Here is a 19,324-nt window from a genome sequence, read left to right as displayed (position 1 = left end):
CTATAGTTTATAGGGTTGTAAAAGAGCTCAGCTAAAGACTATGAAAGACATAGGCCTATAAAATTAGGCCATCTAAAAAAGGCTATTTAACAGTGCTTAATTTTACCCTTTCCTCATGGCTTAGACGGTAAGGAATTTGCCTGAAATGCAGGAGACCCAGGTTCAATCCCTGGGTTGGGAAGAATCCCCTAGAGAAGAGGTTGGCAACCCACTCCAGTATTCTTGCCTGGAGAATCCCATGGACAGAGGAGCTTGGAGGGCTATAGTCCATGGGGTAGTAAAGTGTCAGACATTACTAAGCAACTAATACCTAATTATACCCTGGAAAACATACTCAGAAATCTTTTTTTGTTCTTTCAGAATTTTCCCCAATTTTGTGTGGTAGAAATAACATTTAGTAAGGTCAATGTACTCTAGATTATAGAATAGCAGTCCCCAACCTTTTTGGCACCAGAAACTGGTTTCACAAAAGACAATTTTTCCACGAGCTGGGCTGGGTCAGGGGGATGGTTTGGGGATGATTAAGTGCATTGCATTTATTGTGCACTTTATTTCTATTATTATTACAGTTTGATATGGTGGTGGTTTAGTTATTAAGTCGTGTCTGACTCTTGTGACTCCAGGGTCTATAGTCTGCCAGGCTCCTCTGTCCATGGATACTGGAGCAAGAGTACTGGAGTGGGTTGCCATTTCCTCCTCCAGGGGATCTTCCCGACCCAGGAATTGAACCTGGGTCTCCTGCAATGCAGGAGATTCTTTACCGACTGAGCTATGAGGGAAGCCCATTTTGATATATAATGAAATAATTATACAACTCAGCATAATGCAGAATCAGATAATCAGGCATTAGATTCTCATAAAGAGCATGCAGGGCTTCCCAGGTGGCTCTAGTGGTAAAGAACCCACCTGCCAGTGCAGGAGACATAATGAGACATGGGTTCAGTGCCTGGGTCAAGAAGATCCCCCCTGGAGGGGGGTATGGCAACCCACTCCAGTATTCTTGACTGGAGAATTCCATGGATTCCATTCTTGACTGGAGAATTCCAGAGGAGCCTGATGGGCTACAGTCCATGGGGTCGCAAAGAGTCAGACATGACCAAAGCGACTTAGCACACACGCACACAAGGAGCATGCAACCTAGATCCCTCGTGTGAGCAGTTCACAAGGAGGGTTTGCACTCCTGGGAGAATCTAATGCTGCTGCTGATCTGACAGGAGGTGGAGCTTAGGCCATAATATGAGTGATGGGGAGTGGTTGTGAATACAGATGAAGCTTTGCTTGCTCACTTGTCCCTCACCTCCTGCTGTGCAGCCTGGTTCCTAATGGGCTAGTACTAGTCTGTGACCCAGAGGTTGGGGACTCCTGATATAGAAAACTTTGAAATCTTGGCAGGCGTTTCTCAAACTCAGTGATTGGCAGCTGTAGCCAATGCTTGAGCCTCAGATATAGGAGGACATAGATTTACCAGCAGTCCTCTACGTGAAGGCTTACCAGTGAAAGTGGATGAAGGGGACAGTTCCAGGGACTGAATGGACTGCTTCCATTTCAGGAGCAGCAGCATGGTGACTTGGAATACACAGTTCTGGAGTAAAAAGCCACATTTGAGTCTGAGCACTGCTACTGAGCACTCCTGCGACATCAGGCAAGACCAGTTTGCTTATAGCCAGTTGAGGAGTAATGATAACCCTCACAAACCATTGTATTAAATGAGAAAGCATGTGCTTTAATACTTACCACTTTGCCTGGCCCAAGCAGTTTGTAACAATGTCAGGTTCCCAACTTCCATCTGGGGTGCTCGCTAGAGACGATCTCTTTGCCCATGGGCAAGTAACTTGAGCAACCTGAACTTTGATTTCTTTACTTGTTCAAATGTGGAAAATGATACCCACCTTGTAGATTTGCTAAAAGAACTGGCAAGAAGCAATTCCAGAAAATAATACTTTCCCTTTAGGGGTTTGGGAAGGCCTCACAGAAGAGAGGACCACTCAGTCAAGTCTTGATGCGTGAGTAAATGTTTTGTATATCAGCATTTCCGGATTTCATAAGATTTCCCAGTACGATAATTAGCATTTATGTAATTCAGTTTTATTTATTTTCATCACATCATTTCAGACCATTTGTGTTCTCTTTTTGGCCACTGCATGGCACTGCATTTTAAAGCATGTCATGGTAAGGCACATGTGTTGTGGTTGTAGCAAGCACACAAGAGTATGAAATTGCTTGAAGTTTATCTGGGAATGGATTGTAAATGGAACATATATTGTGCGTGTGAATTAATGGTTATTTAAAGCCCTGTTAAATTGCATTTGGGGAGAAGAGCACTAATCACAAATATTTTCACCCATGGCTTCCACCTAAACAATAAAATATCTTAGGAATTCTATTATTTTGGCACCTAAACCACATTTCCTAGAATACAAAAAAAAAAACAAAAACAAATCCTTGGAAATGATGCTCATTTTAACTTTATAGTTTATAAAATTGTATTTGTTTCTCTCCCTACCCCTGTGAGTGTGTGTATGTGTGTGTGTAGAGAGAGAAAGTAAGCCCACCAGCCACGGCCCATTTGACTGGGTGTGTGCTGCTTGAGAAATGCACATGAGGATTTTCAGGGAAAGCAGAGAACACACTAGCTCTGACTTTCCCAGCTTGCCTTCTGATTGTCAGTCTTCTGTACCTCATGTCTCTGTTGCTGGTGTAAGTGTAATAAGGCCGCCAAAGTGGTGGTTCAGGCAGGACTCCAAAGGAGGAGCCTTAACCCCAAGAGCATGGTCTCCACTCCATCAAGCCCTCTTTCTGCCTAGCAGGATTCCTACCTGATCTTCCTTTAGCTGTGGTTGCCCTGCTGCTGCTGCTGCTAAGTCGCATAAGTCATGTCTGACGCTGTGTGACCCCATAGACGGAAGCCCACCAGGCTCCTCTGTCCCTGGAATTCTCCAGGCAAGAACACTGGAGTGGGTTGCCATTTCCTTCTCCAATGCATGAAAGTGGAAAGTGAAAATGAAGTCGCGCAGTCGTGTCCGACTCCTCATTTGTAGTAAAAGGCCTCTTTCCATCTTTTCCCTGTCCTCCAGAATCCCTCTACCACATATTTCATAGGCATCAACAGCAGAATCTGCTAATACTTTATAGAAATAAGGAGAAGTGGGGAGGGGGATAAAGAAGAGATTCTATAAGCTGAAAGAAGGTTTGGGGCTGCCTTTGGAGTCCATGGTATGCCAGCATCCTGAAGTGGGTTCTGGTTGGAATGGAGCTATAACTTGTAAGTGAAGTGAACAAGAAACTCATGGGATGTAATTGCAAGCAACCATTTTGGTCCCCCCCCCCCCCCAGCCACTGTCCTTTTAAAGGTATTTCAGTAAAAGTTCTTCCACTGCCATTGGTGAAAGCTCAGGTAACCAGTTCCATATTTTTCTGATCACTTTCAAGTAATATTAATATAGATTCCTTGAACCACTGGAAGTTGACAACACAGTCTCAGTTTAGTTGTTAAGTGTTTGGTCTATGTAATAAATTCCAACTTGTTTAAAAGTTAGAACTGAGACTTCCCTGGTGGTTCAGTGGTTAAGAATCTGCCTGCTAATGCAGGGGGCATGGGTTCGATCCCTGGTCCAGGAAGATCCCACATGCTGAGGAGCAACTAAGCCCTTGTGCCATAACTACTGAGCCCGTGCTCTAGAGCCCCATGCTCTGCAACAAGAGAAGCCAGCACAGTGAGAAGCCCATGCCCCGCAACTAGAGAGTAGCCCCTGCTCACTGCAACTAGAGAAAACCCGTGCACAGCAACGATGACCCAGCACAGCCAAAAAAAAAAAAAGTGAGATCTGCTCCCCTCTCTTTATTAGAGTCTGATGCAGATGAGAAGAGGGTGAGTTTCCTTTTCACCCTGCTTTCACACACCTTCACCCATATCCATGACCAGGACTGCTGACTCTGCTGGGTACATGGATGGGGCGAGGAAAGGGCAGGAAAGCTCTTACTGGACGAGTCCTGTTGTAAGGTGTGCTCACTTCGTGGGCTTGGGAGCGTCAGAGAGCTGACTCCTTCCCTTGGGTTTTTCTGTGGGCTCTTCTGAGATGCTTACAGGAACACTGACCTGTATCTTTCCTGACACATATGTTGCATTTTCCTCCAGCTGGCCACTCTTTCCTCAGCTCTCCACACAGGCCCATTTTGATCAGGCTCCTGTCACCTTATCAAGGAATCCTCTTGGTGGGATTGAAATAGATCAAGGTTCACTTTCTCCCCAACACACCTTCTGGTCCAACAGGTGTGTTACAGGTGTGTACAGAGTACTGTCCTGACAGTCTCTAGGGGAGCAGTGCCCAGTAGATACCTCTCCTTTGCTAGTATTGATAGGGCATCTAATCTTTTAAATTTTCCATGGCACAGTGGTAAAGAATCTGCCGGCCAATGCAGGAGACACAATAGACAACGGCTTGATCCCTGGGTCAGAAAGATCCCCTGGAGAAAGAATGGCAACCCACATCAGTATTCTTGCCTGAAAAAACCCATGGACAAAGGAGCCTGGTGGGCTATAGTCAGTGGGTTCACAAACAGTTGAACACGACTGATCACAGCACACAGCACACAGGCAGGAATTAGACCCACCACTCTGTGTCTCAATAATTATAAGGAGACCAAATCAAGCCCTCCAGTGATCTCACTGAAGCTTCTTTCTCTTTAAAGATAAGCCCTACTCTTTCCCCTGGGGAGGGGGAAATACCAGCCAGACTCTCTCCAAAAACATTTTCTCAAAATTATTCTATCTTCACCGTGAGTAAGGGATTCAAGAGTTATGTAATGCGTATTTGCTCTCCAACTTTGAAATTTTGTGTTATGTTCCCTTCAAAACGTAGCATCCCCTATCTTCCTATTTTAGCTGAACAGGAGACTGAACAGCCCCATTTTAAAATCCGTTACACAAGTTTGGCCTTAGAACTGGCATCACATTTATTGTCTATGCTAGACCCCTTTTCACGTTATCTCTTTTAATCCTCATAACAGCCTCCTTCTTGAGAGAATGAAATTAAGTGATTATAGGATTTGTCCAAGAGTGTTCAGATAGTGTTAGGGCTAGGGTTGGAAACAATTCTTCTAAATAGTTTATAATTTCGGTTTTGATCGCCTCTTTAATCAGTTATTTCAAAGAATGTCTGTAACTTGCACATGGATAGATTAAACATTATTCTTCTAGAATCATTTCTAGTTTGTTTCTTTTGGGAACAGAAATATAGCCCTATATGAGTTCTAACTTTTAGATTGTAGTGAGGTTGATATGGTGGACTAATATATGGACAGTTTTAGTAGCTATTTTCATGGATATTTGAAGACTGTTCCATGGATATTTGCTTTTTGGTTGTTGGGTAGACCTGGGTTTGATCCCTGGGTTGGGAAGATCCCCTGGAGAAGGGAAAGACTACCCACTCCAGTATTCTGGCCTGGAGAATTCCATGGACTGTGTAGTCCATGGGGTCACAAAGAGTCGGACACGACTGAGTGACTTTCACTTTCACATTCACTTGTTGGGTAGAGAGTTCTGTGGGCTTCTCGTAACTCAGACTTTCATTGTTCCTAGTTCAAGGTCTTACACACAGGAGATGCCAGAGATTAAAACAAAAGCATTTTGGAATGGCTTGTGACCAAAATGGGCTTCCCTGGTGGCTCTGTGGTAAAGAATGTGCCTGAAATGCAGGAGACCTGGGTTCAATCCCTGCATCGGGAGGATCCCCTGGAGAAGGAAATGGCAACCCACTCTAGTATTCTTGCCTGGGAAATCCCATGGACAGTGGAGCCTCCCACAAGAGTCAAATGCAACCTAGTGACTGAACAACAGCAACGTGACCACATAGCAAATTTTAAGAACGTTAGCATACAGGAGACCCAACTACATTTTTATTATTTCATTCCCAAGCAATCAGGAAGTCTCTTCTAGATCCATACGCTCTGGTAGGGGAGTGTTCCTCTACTCCTAAATCAACTTTGGATGGTGAGGCAGGACCTGTGAGTTCTTGACCCAACTCTGCCACTGACTTGCCCCTAGGCGAGTCACCTCCCCATGAAATATGGGGGTTGGGTCAGATGTTCTCATGGTCAATTCTGCTTCTCAAAGTCTAAGACTGCACAGTGGGCCTCGGGCTTTCCATTCTGAAGGTCACAGTCAGTTCACGAAGCAGGGTGTTCCCATTGCAAATGAGTGTTTCTTGGAGAAAGCATTTTGCTCAGGGAAGTGCTACATGCTGGTCCCTGGGAATTAGAGAATCATTATTTTTAAAGTGCTGGAACTGCTGGTCTGTAGTCAGTTTTAAAATCACTGGGGTAACCCTTTCCTCAGTTTGTTATATGAGCTCTGGACCAAGTTCAATGACAAACTAGGTCAGAGGGCAGACCTGCGATGATATGCACAATGCTGGCTTGTGTTCTCTCTGTCTAGAACAGCTGCACATGGGCTGGGTGCTGTGTGGACTCCCTGAAGGGGATGCGAGCACACGTTTCCAGTGCTCACTGCTGTACTGTCCCTCCCCAGATGCCCTTGGCTGTGGGGTAGCTGAAGCTGTCTGATGGGGATGTGGAGGGTGTGTAACTGTCTATGCAAAACACTTGGGTCATTTTCTTCATTTCAAAAGTCCCCTTGAACATGTATCTTAATTATTTCCTTCATTTTCCATCTGTTGAGCATTTAACATGTGTCATGTTGTGCTGTCTTCTGCAGAGACAAAGATGGAGAAGAAGCCAGAAGAGCGTAGTAGATGTCTGTCACTTATTCCACCTAAAGGGAGGCATGAGCTAACCACACTCTAAATACGAATTAATGCGTGTGGTCAGATAGGGGATGTAAGACGAAAATATCCGTCTAAGTTTCCAAATCAGAAAGGGGCAGTTTGGGGGGGAAGGTTGTGGCGTCTACCCATTCGGTGGTCAGAAAAGGCTGTCTTGACCTCACCAAAGTGCTGGGGCTTCCCTCCAGCTCCCTCAAAGGCTGCTTTGGGGAATGAAGCTTGAGGATGAGCAATGGCACTGACCCTTCAATTTTGAATTCTAGGCATGAAGTTGTTTGCAGGAATGAGCTCAGCCTAACCACTTGAAATTAAGGCAGCAGAGGAAAACGCCCCATCTCTGTTTATAAATGTGCAAAACAATTTGCGAGACACAGCTATTACTCAAGCAAGAGACTGTTCACAGATGGTGGCTTGGGCTGGGAGTGGATGCAAAGGCTAGGACGTTGGGCCATTAATCACCGTCTGCAGATAAGCTGCTGGGTGTAAGCGGCATACTGGGCTGAGACAGGGCTTAGTAGGGCTTGGTGTCTGTCGATCAATGGCACCCCACTCCAGTACTCTTGCCTGGAAAATCCCATGGATGGAGGAGTCTGGAAGGCTGCAGTCCATGGGGTCACTGAGAGTCGGATATGACTGAGCGACTTCACTTTCACTTTTGACTTTCATGCATTGGAGAAGGAAATGGCAACCCACTCCAGTGTTCTTGCCTGGAGAATCCCAGGTATGGGGGAGCCTGGTGGGCTGCCGTCTATGGGGTCGCACAGAGTCAGACATGACTGAAGTGACTTAGCAGCAACAGGTAATTAGAGAAATCCTCACAGCCACAGAAAGCACCAAATCACAGTGGGGAGAGGGGTTTCAGCCAAACCTGCGTGCCCTTATTTCACCTGCTGCTCTTCGCCTATGCTTTCCTAAATACAGAACAACTTCAGTTTAGTTCAGTTCAGTAGCTCAGTTGTGTCTGACTCTTTGCGACCCCATGAATAGCAGCACGCCAGGCCTCCCTGTCCATCACCAACTCCCAGAGTTCACTCAGACTCATGTCTATTGAGTCGGTGATGCCATCCAGCCATCTCGTCCTCTGTCGTCCCCTTCTCCTCCTGCCCCCAATCCCTCCCAGCATCAGAGTCTTTTCCAATGAGTCAACTCTCCGCATGAGGTGGCCAAAGTACTGGAGTTTCAGCTTTAGCATCATTCCTTCCAAACAAATCCCAGGGCTGATCTCCTTCAGAATGGACTGGTTGGATCTCCTTGCAGTCCAAGGGACTCTCAAGAGTCTTCTCCAACACCACAATTCAAAAGCATCAATTCTTTGGCGCTCAGCCTTCTTCACAGTCCAACTCTCACATCCATACATGGCCACTGGAAAAACCATCAGATCAGATCAGTCACTCAGTCGTGTCCAAATCTTTGCGACCCCATGAATTGCAGCATGCCAGGCCTCCCTGTCCATCACCAACTCCCAGAGTTCACTGAGACTCATGTCCATCGAGTCAGTGATGCCATCCAGCCATCTCATCCTGTTGTCCCCTTCTCCTCCTGCCCACAATCCCTCCCAGCATCAGAGTCTTTTCCAATAAGTCAACTCTTTGCATGAGGTGGCCAAAGTACTGGAGTTTCAGCTTCAGCATCATTCCTTCCAAAGAAATCCCAGGGCTGATCTTCAGAACGGACTGGTTGGATCTCCTTGCAGTCCAAGGGACTCTCAAGAGTCTTCTCCAACATCACAGTTCAAAAGCATCAATTCTTTGGCGCTCAGCCTTCTTCACAGTCCAACTCTCACATCCATACATGACCACAGGAAAAACCATAGCCTTGACTAGATGAACCTTTGTTGGCAAAGTAATGTCTCTGCTTTTGAATACGCTATCTAAGTTGGTCATAACTTTCCTTCCAAGGAGTAAGCATCTTTTAATTTCATGGCTGCAGTCACCATCTGTAGTGATTTTGGAGCCCAGAAAAATAAAGTCTGACACTGTTTCCACTGTTTCCCCGTCTATTTCCCATGAAGTGGTGGGACGGGATGCCATGATCTTTGTTTCCTGAATGTGGAGCTTTAAGCCAACTTTTTCACTCTCTACTTTCACTTTCATCAAGATAGCCTTGACTAAACAGACCTTTGTTGGCAAAGTAATGTCTCTGCTTTTCAATATGCTATCTAGGTTGGTCATAACTTTTCTTCCAAGGAGTAAGCGTCTTTTAATTTCATGGCTGCAATCACCATCTGCAGTGATTTTGGAGCCCCCAAAAATAAAGTCTGACACTATTTCCACTGTTTCCCCATCTATTTCCCATGAAGTGATGGGACCAGATGCCATGATCTTAGTTTTCTGAATGTTGAGCTTTAAGCCAACTTTTTCACTCTCCACTTTCACTTTCATCAAGAGGCTTTTGAGTTCCTCTTCACTTTCTGCCATAAGGGTGGTGTCATCTGCATATCTGAGGTTATTGATATTTCTCCCTGCAATCTTGATTCCAGCTTGTGTTTCTTCCAGTCCAGCGTTTCTCATGATGTACTCTGCATATAAGTTGAATAAGCAGGGTGACAATATACAGCCTTGAGGTACTCCTTTTCCTATTTGGAACCAGTCTGTTGTTCCATGTCCTCTAACTGTTGCTTCCTGACCTGCGTATAGGTTTCTCAAGAGGCAGGTCAGGTGTTGCAAATGTTGCAAATGAATAGAAACATCTACTTCTGCCAGAGTCCAGCACCCTAAGGAATGCCTCAGTAGATTAAAGACTACCACTTCATCCAGGTTGGTTACTGTCTAGATGTGGAGATAAGGCAGAGAGTGTGTGTATGTGTGTGTGTGTGTGCACACGCATGTACATAGGTATGTGTCCAAAAGGTAAGCAACCCTAGGCAACACTTAAGTTTCTTCCTCCACTTCCAGGCTCCCTTCTCCTCATCCTTTAAGTCCCAGCTCAGCTCCAGCATCTCCTGAGCAGCCTTCTCCGACCTTAAGACTGGGTGAGCTGCTCTGCATAAAATTGAAACCAGGTCTGCAGGAGACCTGGTTTCGATTCCTGGGTTGGGAAGATCCCCTGGAGAAGGGAAAGGCTACCCACTCCAGTATTCTGACCTGGAAAATTCCATGGACTGTATAGTCCATGGGATCTCAAAGAGTCGGACATGACTGAGCAACTTTCACAGCTACATCTACATGAGAAATAGACTTTATCTCATGTGCTTTCAATTTCCACCATTGCCTGTACTTCCCCCATCACAGGGCTTCTCACACTGAATTGTAACTGACTATTAAATTGTTACTTGTGGGAACAGGGACTTTGCGTCTCTCTGTCATTCCCAACATAATTCCTGTTTGTTGATAAATCATATTAACAGTATCAATAATCTTCTCTAAAAGTGGAGATAAATGAGGTAATTTGAAGTCTAGGAGAGAGGACTCTATCTGGCCCAAGAGATATGAACAAAATGAGAGAAAGGGATGTGGTTTTACCTTGTTTGCTGGTTCTCAAACTGTGGTCCCTGGATCAGTAGCATCGGCATCATCCAGGAATTTGTTAGAACTGCAGATTTCTGACCTCACCCCACACCTACAAAATTAGAGACCCTGAAGGGGGAACTGGCAATCTGGATCTTAACAAACCCTCCACATCAAAGTAAGAGATCCGCTGACCTAGAGCCCTGCAGCTCTGTCTCCATGCTATTCACAACTGAGCCAGTGAACTCTCACATTCAGACTTGTCCCTACCTATGACTTTGGGACCAGGCATGACAAATAGAGGGCTTCCCTGATAGCTCAGTTGGTAAAGAATCTGCCTGCAATGCAGGAGACCCTGGTTTGATTCCTGGGTCGGGAAGATCCACTCGAGAAGGGATTGGCTACCAGTTGCAGTATTCTTGGGCTTCCCTTGTGGCTCAGCTGGTAAAGAATTCACCTGCAATGCAGGAGACCTGGTTTCGATTCCTGGGTTGGGAAGATCCCCTGGAGAAGGGAAAGGCTACCCACTCCAGTATTCTGACCTGGAGAATTCCATGGACTATAGTCCATGGGATCTCAAAGAGTCGGACATTACTGAGCAACTTTCACAGCTCCATCTACATGACAAATAGACTTTATCTCATGTGCTTTCAATTAATTGACAGTGGCTGTTTGGAGATCTTATATGAAGGATTTTGACGTTATTTCCTGGGCCCAGAGTGAAAAAGTGCCACAGTTGATTATTGATGTCTGCCATGTGTTCAGGAGTAAGGAATACTCACCTCCTTTATGTCTGCAATGGTTCATCTGGAGATAGTCCTGAATTTATGCAGGACAAGATGAAGGCCATGCTTAGGGCTGACAGTCTGGCTATGGGTTCTGTTCTGAGCTTCATGCTATAGCTTTCTAGAGCCCACCCTTCTTTCTTGTGGCCCAGTTTGGGTGGCCTGCCCTTTTACATCAGTCTTGATGTAACTGGGCATTTAGTACAGGCGGCTGGACCTCTTCCCCATAGTGATCACCACCGCTTGGGTCTTTCTTTTTTAAATATTTATATATATATATTTGGCTGCTCCAGGTCTTAGTTGTGGCGCTTGGGATCTCCAATCTTTGTTGCAGCATGTGGGATGTTTAGTTGTGGCATCTAGGATCTAGTTCCTTGACTAGGGATTGAACCTGGGTCCCCTCCATTGGGAGTGCAGAGTCTTAGCTACTGGACCACCAAGGAAAATAATTTGAAAAAGAATAAATATATATGTATGTATACACCTGAAACTAACACAACACTGTAAACCAACTAAAGTCCAATATATAATATATATATATATTTTTTTTTTTTTTAAAGAAACCATGTCAAGGCACATTGTATTGAAACATTGACAAACAATTGGTAAAAATTATGGAAGGTTTTAATCCCCCAGCTCTAGAGTTTGGGTTTTGTGCTATAGGAGGGAGCTGCCAGAGCTCTGAGCTGGGAAAGATGGTGACACTTGAAAGAGGTTCTGTAGGGGTTGTGACCTAGCAAGTATGAGCAGGGTAATCAGCAGAGGTGCGACCAAGAGGAGTCTGCCACAGTTATCCAGGGTGGATGTGGCACTAGGTACAGAGCTAGAAAGAAACTGACCTATGAAGGAAACACTGGAAACATTCTCCAGGGGGAATCAATTGGACTAGATGACTGAATTCAGGCAGGAGCTAAGGGCCAGAGAAAAATCAAAGATGACATTATTTTGAAGCTCTGTGACTAGAATAATGACATGAAACAGGAAGTCCAGTGGGGAAGAGCAGAAGTAGGAGGAAGTTGAGGGCTTGAATTTAGCAGCAAAGTGAGTTTGAAGTCAAAATGTCCCCACAGGAATGATAAGCAGGGACATGGAGAGCCAGGACAGCAGGTTGTGTGCAGACTGAGATGAACAGGTATGCTGGGGGTTCCCCATCCTGGGAGACAGCTGGAAAGGGAAGGACAAGCTTCAGATCTGAGACATGACCTTCGGAGAATGCCTACCTCAGGGTGGAGGAAGAAGAATGTGGGGAGAAATAGCCCAGGAGGAGGGCAACCTGGAGATGTCCAAGGGACAGGAGGGTACCAGGAAGCGGGGGTGGCTGCTGCTGCTGCTGCTAAGTCACTTCAGTCCTGTCTGACTCTGTGTGACCCCATAGATGGCAGGCCACCAGGCTCCCCTGTCCCTGGGATTGTCCAGGCAAGAACACTGGAGTGGGTTGCCATTTCCTTCTCCAATGCATGAAAGAGAAAAGTGAAAGTGAAGTCACTCAGTCGTGTCCGACTCTTAGCGACCCCATGGACTGTAGCCTACCAGGCTCCTCCATCCATGGGATTCTCCAGTCAAGAGTACTGGAGTGGGGTGCCATTGCCTTCTCCAAAGGGGTGGTGGTCTACAGTATAAATCTGTGTGAGGACAAGGAAAAGGAACAGATTTGATGCGTATGCCTGTGGGTCTGTGGACAACACCCAGCGTGCTGTGGGCCATTCTGTGTCAGGACAGCTGTTTGGTACCTGAGCTCACAGTGTATTGACAGGGAAATCCTTTTGCAGACAACTTAACAGGTAAAACTTGCTGGGCCTGAGAACTTATGATGGACAGAAGTCATTCATTAGAATCCTTGTGATCTAACATGTGATCACTGCTTGCCCCCTTCCCAACTCCCTAAGTGATAGTCACTCAGTTGTGTCTGGCTCTTCCAAACCCCATGGTTTGGAACCATGTTACATGCTACAGTCTAATGGACTGTAGCCCGTTAGACTCCTCTGTCCATGGAATTCTCCAGGCAAGAATACTAGAGTGGGTAGCCATTCCCTTCTCCAGGGGATCTTCCTGACGCAGGGATCAAAGTTGGGTCTCTTGCATTGCAGGCAGATTCTTTACCACCTGAGCCACTGGGGAAGTCCCTAACGCACACACAAGCATGCACATTACCAGCCTCTTTCTGTCAGTGAATCTTCTGAAGCCAACATGAAAGTAACAGAACATAAATGGTTCTACCATTTACCACCAACTCATAGATTCAGTTTTTCAAGATTAGTCACATAATGTCTGAAAGAAATCAGCTGGCTTGCACAGTTGATCAGCTGGTTTGCTGCATGGGTTACTGCATCTCCAGAGGCAGTATTTATCTTTATTGGTTTGATTTTCTTCATGTTTTTTAAAAATATGTATTTATTCGGCTGTGATGTGTCTTAGTTGCGGCATGCAGGGTCTTTGTTCTATGGTGTGGCGTCTTTCATCGTGGCGCGTGGGCTCTCCACTTGTGGTGAGCTGGGTAGTAGTTATGGGGCGTGGGCTTAGTTGTTCCACAGCATGTGGGACCTGAGTTCATGATGGACCAGAGATTGAACCAATGTTTTCTGCATTGCAGAGCAGGTTTTTAAGCACCACTCCACCAGAGAAGTCCCTGATTTTCTCCATATTTTTATTATGATCTTGTTGACTCAAAAGTTGAGTGACTTGGATATTTACTATGACGACTTTCCAGCAGATGACAAAAATGGCTGTTTCTATCAGTATTAACACATCATGATAATTTTCTATCGGGAGGAAATAAGGTGTGTTGAGGAAGGGACACCTATTCTAATTATTGTGAAGTCTTCATAAAGGAGACCTGGACAGCTCCCCTCAGATGAATGAGGGACCGGCACTTTACAGATGGTTCATCAGCCATCTGTTCTCCATATGTGGATGGACCATTAGAATGGGCTCTGAAATGAGTCCATTTCAATTTGACAAGCGTTTATTGAACACCTGCTGAGGACCTCTATATCAGCTACTAGGATGAGAAGACATCATTGTCAAGGGACACTGAATCTAAGTAAAGGCATGAGTAGGAAAATGACATCACGCAGTAACCTTATGTCTAAAGTGCTGAGCACCCAAATTCAGTCCTGACACATCCACTGTTCCACTCCATTATGCTCTTGCTTTTAATGGAATAAGCTTACATATTGGCTATAATTAAAGCATCATTTTTAATGGATCTTTTATTGTTGTGAGTCACTGCTTAATAAACCTAATTCTTTCTTCCAGGCAAAAGAAGATAACGTGTTTTAAACCAGTTGCTGAGATCAAAAGTTTTTAGGGCGTCTACCCACTGTGCAGCTGTGGAGCGAGAGAGAGAGAGAGAGAGAGAGAGAGAGAGAGAGAGAGACGGTGTTTTTCTTTAGCTTGTCTCCTTTTCTCCTTCTCTGGAAGCGGATGGTTTTGAAAGACAGGGAAAAGTTTGCATTTCAGTTCAGCTCAACAGCTCTAAGTTCTCTTAGGAAGAGGCAGGAATGTTGAGTCCTCTTGGGCGTATCCTGTTTTCTTGTAGTCAGGTGTTCTCATAGCTAACTTGTCCTTCACCAGCTCTCGTTCCTAAGTGGAGGACAAGGTTAACCTAGCTTTCCTTTGCTTGCCAAATTCTGATTCTCAGGATTGTCGTCTTTGTGAGGCTATTGAAGTAGAGGCTTCATTCCTTGTCCGGGTCTCTTTTTCCTCTGACCATCATAAATAGCATAGACTTAAGGGATCAGTCCCATTTCCTTACTGTACAAACAAAGAGATGGAAGCCCAGAAAGCTGCTCGGGTTCAGGCTAGAAGTTTAATACCAGGAAGCAATAGTTTATAAATAGAATTGCACGTTGGTTTACTTTAAAGAAAGGAATGGCAGAATGGAGACTAAACTAAAGAGAGAGGAGGAAATTGATTCTGAAGGGAAAAGTGGTGCTGATGAAGAAACAGAAAGGGCAGAAAAGTAGTCATGTACACAAGCAAATGCACTTGTATTTCCTGGGGCTAGCCACTGGGTGGGTACCTGGCCAAGACGGAATCAACATGAACAGACAGAAAAGCAAGAGCCTTAGAGACACCAGAAACAAGAGAATGGCAACTACAGCCTTGCCCTCACTGCCCCAGTGTTTGTGGGTTTATTTATTTTTAAAATAAGAGACAACACAGGTGGTTATTGAACAGTTTACCCAGCCAGATAAAGGAGCTTGTGCTGTGAACAGCTAAGACCATAGTTCAAAGCAATGCCAGCCTGGGGGGTGGGGGTGGACGGGAACCCCTTGACCTCCAGGTAAACAATATCCAGCTTTAGAGCAGGGTTTCTGGATTAACTTAAAGATGTACAGTTCTAAAGGAAGACTGATGGAGACTTGCACAAACCGTGGGGAGGAGGGTGAGCCAGGGTTAGGAGAGGTCCCGCAAATGCCAGAGGGATGAAGGCCACTGGGGACTTCAGAAATAAGGAAAGAAGCCAGATGTTTTAAATAAAATGGCAGTGCTTCTGAATGGGAAAGTGTGAATGTAAGTTTGACCTAGAGTTATAGGAAAATAAAACTAACATTATCTGCCTTTAATGCAGACATCTAAATTTCCAGCAGATGGAGATGTTACCACGTGAAAGAAAAGTTCGACAGGTGGGCCCTGTCCCAGACTTCCTCTTTCCAAAATGGGAGGGCTTCTTTCTTAGGAGTGAGACGCAGAAAGGATCCCTGAGGTATGTTGACCCCCATCTCTAAGTAAATAACACATCTTAAGAGAAAATATGGACATTACCTAGGTTCCAAATTCAGAGGGTAAGCTTTTAAAACGACGAAAGCCTTTCTCAGTTATTTCCTTCTCAATTTGGGAGAACTTGGCAAAAATCCTTTGTTTTCCAAGCTTTGTTTGTGTTTGGAAACCAGAGGCAGAAAAGGGTTCTCTTTGCCTTCTAATCAACATAACGCGTTTGCATTATAGTACTTGCTACTTAAGGAGTCGAGGGTTCAGGGTTTGCTGTTGTCGTGTGTTTGATTTTTTTTCCTGGGCCCTAGAAATTGCCTTGCAGCCCTGGGCCTGGGGGGTCAAGTTGTTTTCACAGCTTCCTTGCATTTTGTTTCGGCTTCTGAGGACTTGCTTTTATCACCCTTTTGAAGAGTTGAATAGCTGTGCCCTGCAAGCTAGCTGCTAGGCATAACTCATTAACATTTTAAAAAAGAAAAACAACCTGTCTGGGTGCCTATAGAATGGGATCTTTTTGATGGACTGTGTTGTCTGGGTGATCTCAGGTATTAAGGAAGCATTTTCAGATCTGCTTAGGATGCTGTGGTTGGTGACTGTCTCCAAACCAAGGAAGTGGTACCCATGAATCAAGAATTAAATGGGGGGTTAGTATGGCCTTAGGTGTAGTGGGATAATGTTTTATCTCCTCCAGTATTTTTCCTAATGAGTTTTGTTTTTTTTTTTAAGAACTCAAAATTCATTCAAATACATTTTCAGGAAAATTGTAATATGTTCTCTTCTTTTAGATTTTAGTCTTAGAATAAATTCTAGGAGGGGGATGAATAGGTCTGTCCATATGAATAATATGTCACTGGATATCTTCCTTATTGTCCCCAAAGTATTAGACCAATTACACAAAGATATCACTTTCACCCCAAACTTATTTTACGTGCCATCATTTTTTTCAAACGAAAATAAGACCTCTTTTTTGTTAATTATAGGTATACACAGCAAAGGCTTAGAAGTAAATTTTACGGTCAGGTCAGGGAATTTGTGGTATGCAGCTCAGAATCCTGCTCTGCACAGCTTAGGAGAAGCATCATACCGATCTTCTTCTCAGCCCAGAACCCCTTTTCCACATTCCCTCTAAGTTCAAGCAAAGGTTACCCTTCCTTGGCCAGGGGACCTCTTGCTGCCTGCCAGCCGGGGATGTCTGGATCTTCTTTTGATCTCTTTTTTTTTTTCTCGACCCAGAACTATTTAATCTCTCCAGGGAGAGGCAGAGACATTTGTTATTTGGCCATCAACAGTTAACTGCTTCTGTGGCTTACACACATACACAGAAGGCAAATCAAAACTGCATTCAGGATATCACATATTCTCAGTAAAACGTGAGACTTTAACAAGAACCTCCTTTACCTTGTTTCTCATAAATCATCCCTCGGATATGTCCAGAAAGAGGCAATCAGTTTGTGTTTTTAGCGCTCTTGAGGGGTTCTTATATTTTTATCAAATAGTACTTGGTTCATTCCCTCTTAGCCTTTGAGTGGTTCATTCATTTGCTCACCAAACACCTATGGAGTGCCCACTCTGTGCCAGGCTTTTAAGAGTAGGCAAATGCAGGTGAAGTGATGGAAATGTATCTCTAGTAATGGTGAGCACAGCATTCTTGCATGCTTTGTTGGTCTGGGGTCAGTAATGTCATCATTGCTTGCAAAGGATGGCTGATTTTTCCATCTCCCAGAATATATTCTCTTCCAAGAGGTTGTCTGTGTTGAACTCTTCTCTTATGCCCACTTCACTTTACAAGGGGAAGACAGAGACTAGAAGGCAAAACTCTGTGGGGCAGAGTAGTCTGGTGGATCATCCCAGCTATTGGAAGTTGACCACCAATTTTATATAGTTTCATATCAGAGTGTTGATTTGATCTTTGGAATATAGTAAGGGGAGGGACAGGCTTCTGAATGTAAAGACTCTAGTTCCATTTTTTCAAATTTGTAGCAAAATACACATAATAGGACTCCCCCTATGGCTCAGAGGGTAAAGAATCCGCCTGCAGTGCAGGAGAAACAGGATTGATCCCTGGGTCAGGAGGATCCCCCTGGAGGAGGAAATGGCAACCCACTCCAGTATTCTTGCCTGGAAAATGCCATGGACAGAGGAGCCTGGCAGGCTACAGTCCAAAGGGTCGTAATGAGTCACACATGACTGAGCATGAGCACAAATAGACACATAACATAAAATTTGCCATCTAAACTGCTTTTAAGTATTTGATGAAGTAGCATTAAGTACATTCACACTGCTGTGTAACCAGTCTCCAGAACTCTTTTGTTCTCGAAAGTCTAAAACCCTGTTCCTATTAAATAATAGCTCCTCATTTCCCCTCCCCCAACCCTTGCAAGCACCGTTCTACTTTCTGTCTCTAAAAATGTAATTATTCTAGATGCCTCATATAAGCAGAATCATACAAAGTCTTCTTATAACTGGCTTTTTTTATGCAGCATAATGCCTGAAGGTTCATTTGTGTTGAAGCATGTGTCAGCATTTTCTTTCTTTTTCATGCTGAATAAATACCATATTAGAAGTGTAGGCCATGTTTTGTTTGTTCATTTGTCTGTCGATGGATACTTGGGTTGCTTCCACCTTTTTGGCTCCTGTGAATAGTGCTGCTGCCATTGTTGTAGGAAAAATGGGCTGTAAGAGGATGGTCATGTCCCAGGGCTCTGGTGAGTCTCTGGTGAGTCTCTGGGACGGGCCACCAAGTGACGATCCTTGACTTCACGCAGGAAAGAATTCAAGAGCAAGCCATAGTAAAGTGAAGCAGGTTTATTTAGAGAGGGACACACTCCACAGGCAGAGTGTGGGCCATCTCTGAAGGCAAGAACCTGGGGCTGGGGTCCTCTGTTCACAAAGTGAGGGTGGCGCTGTGAGGGATACACATTCCATAGGCAATGCAGTCAGATCCCAAAGGTGAGATGCTGGTGAGGGGGTGGTTCGTTTCTGTGGACTGGGTAGTCATAGGCTGATGAGTGGAAGGAATATTCTATCTTGGAGAAGAGGGGGATTTCCAGGAGTTGGGGCACCTCCCACTTTTTGGCCTTTTACAATCAAACCTGGAACTGTCAGGGTGCCTGTGGGTGTGTCGATTAGCATATGCTAATGTATTACAATGGGTGTGTAATGAGGCTCAAGAGCTACTGGAAGTCTAGTCTTCCCCCTTCTTGGGCCTAGTGGGGTCTACGCAGTTTCGTGGCCTCCTGTTGTTCCTAATTGTCGTGTCATTCTTTTAACGATTGAACAACAGACTGGTTCCAAATAGGAAAAGGAGTATGTCAAGGCTGTATATTGTTACCCTGCTTATTTAACTTATATGCAGAGTACATCATGAGAAACGCTGGACTGGAAGAAACACAAGCTGGAATCAAGATTGCTGGGAGAAATAATCAATAACCTCAAATATGCAGATGACACCACCCTTATGGCAGAAAGTGAAGAGGAACTAAAAAGCCTCTTGATGAAAGTGAAAGTGGAGAATGAAAAAGTTAGCTTAAAACTCAACATTCAGAAAACGAAGATCATGGCATCCGGTCCCATCACTTCATGGGAAATAGATGGGGAAACA

At 44.7% G+C, this 19,324-nt stretch overlaps 1 protein-coding gene across 4 annotated transcripts in view; it reads left to right on the top strand.

Annotated features, from left to right (window-relative positions):
• Positions 1-19,324, top strand: part of THSD4 (thrombospondin type 1 domain containing 4) — a 676,260-nt gene that overhangs the window by 259,816 nt on the left and 397,120 nt on the right. The window contains exon 1 of one of the 4 annotated variants that reach the window (XM_086322754.1): positions 15,695-15,718. The exons of the other annotated variants lie outside the window; for them this stretch is intronic. The gene's annotated coding sequence lies outside the window, so the exon portion shown is untranslated. Of the gene's footprint in view, positions 1-15,694; positions 15,719-19,324 lie in introns of those variants that run through there. 4 annotated transcript variants of the gene reach the window in all.

The sequence above is a fragment of the Bos grunniens genome, chromosome 10, assembly GCF_055505025.1.
Source record: "Bos grunniens cultivar Pamir isolate PY7600 chromosome 10, Bosgru_T2T1.0, whole genome shotgun sequence".
NCBI classification, from domain to species: domain Eukaryota; kingdom Metazoa; phylum Chordata; class Mammalia; order Artiodactyla; family Bovidae; genus Bos; species Bos grunniens.
The sequence above is the reverse complement of the archived record's forward strand: the minus strand, read 5'-3'. Positions and strand labels throughout refer to the sequence as shown.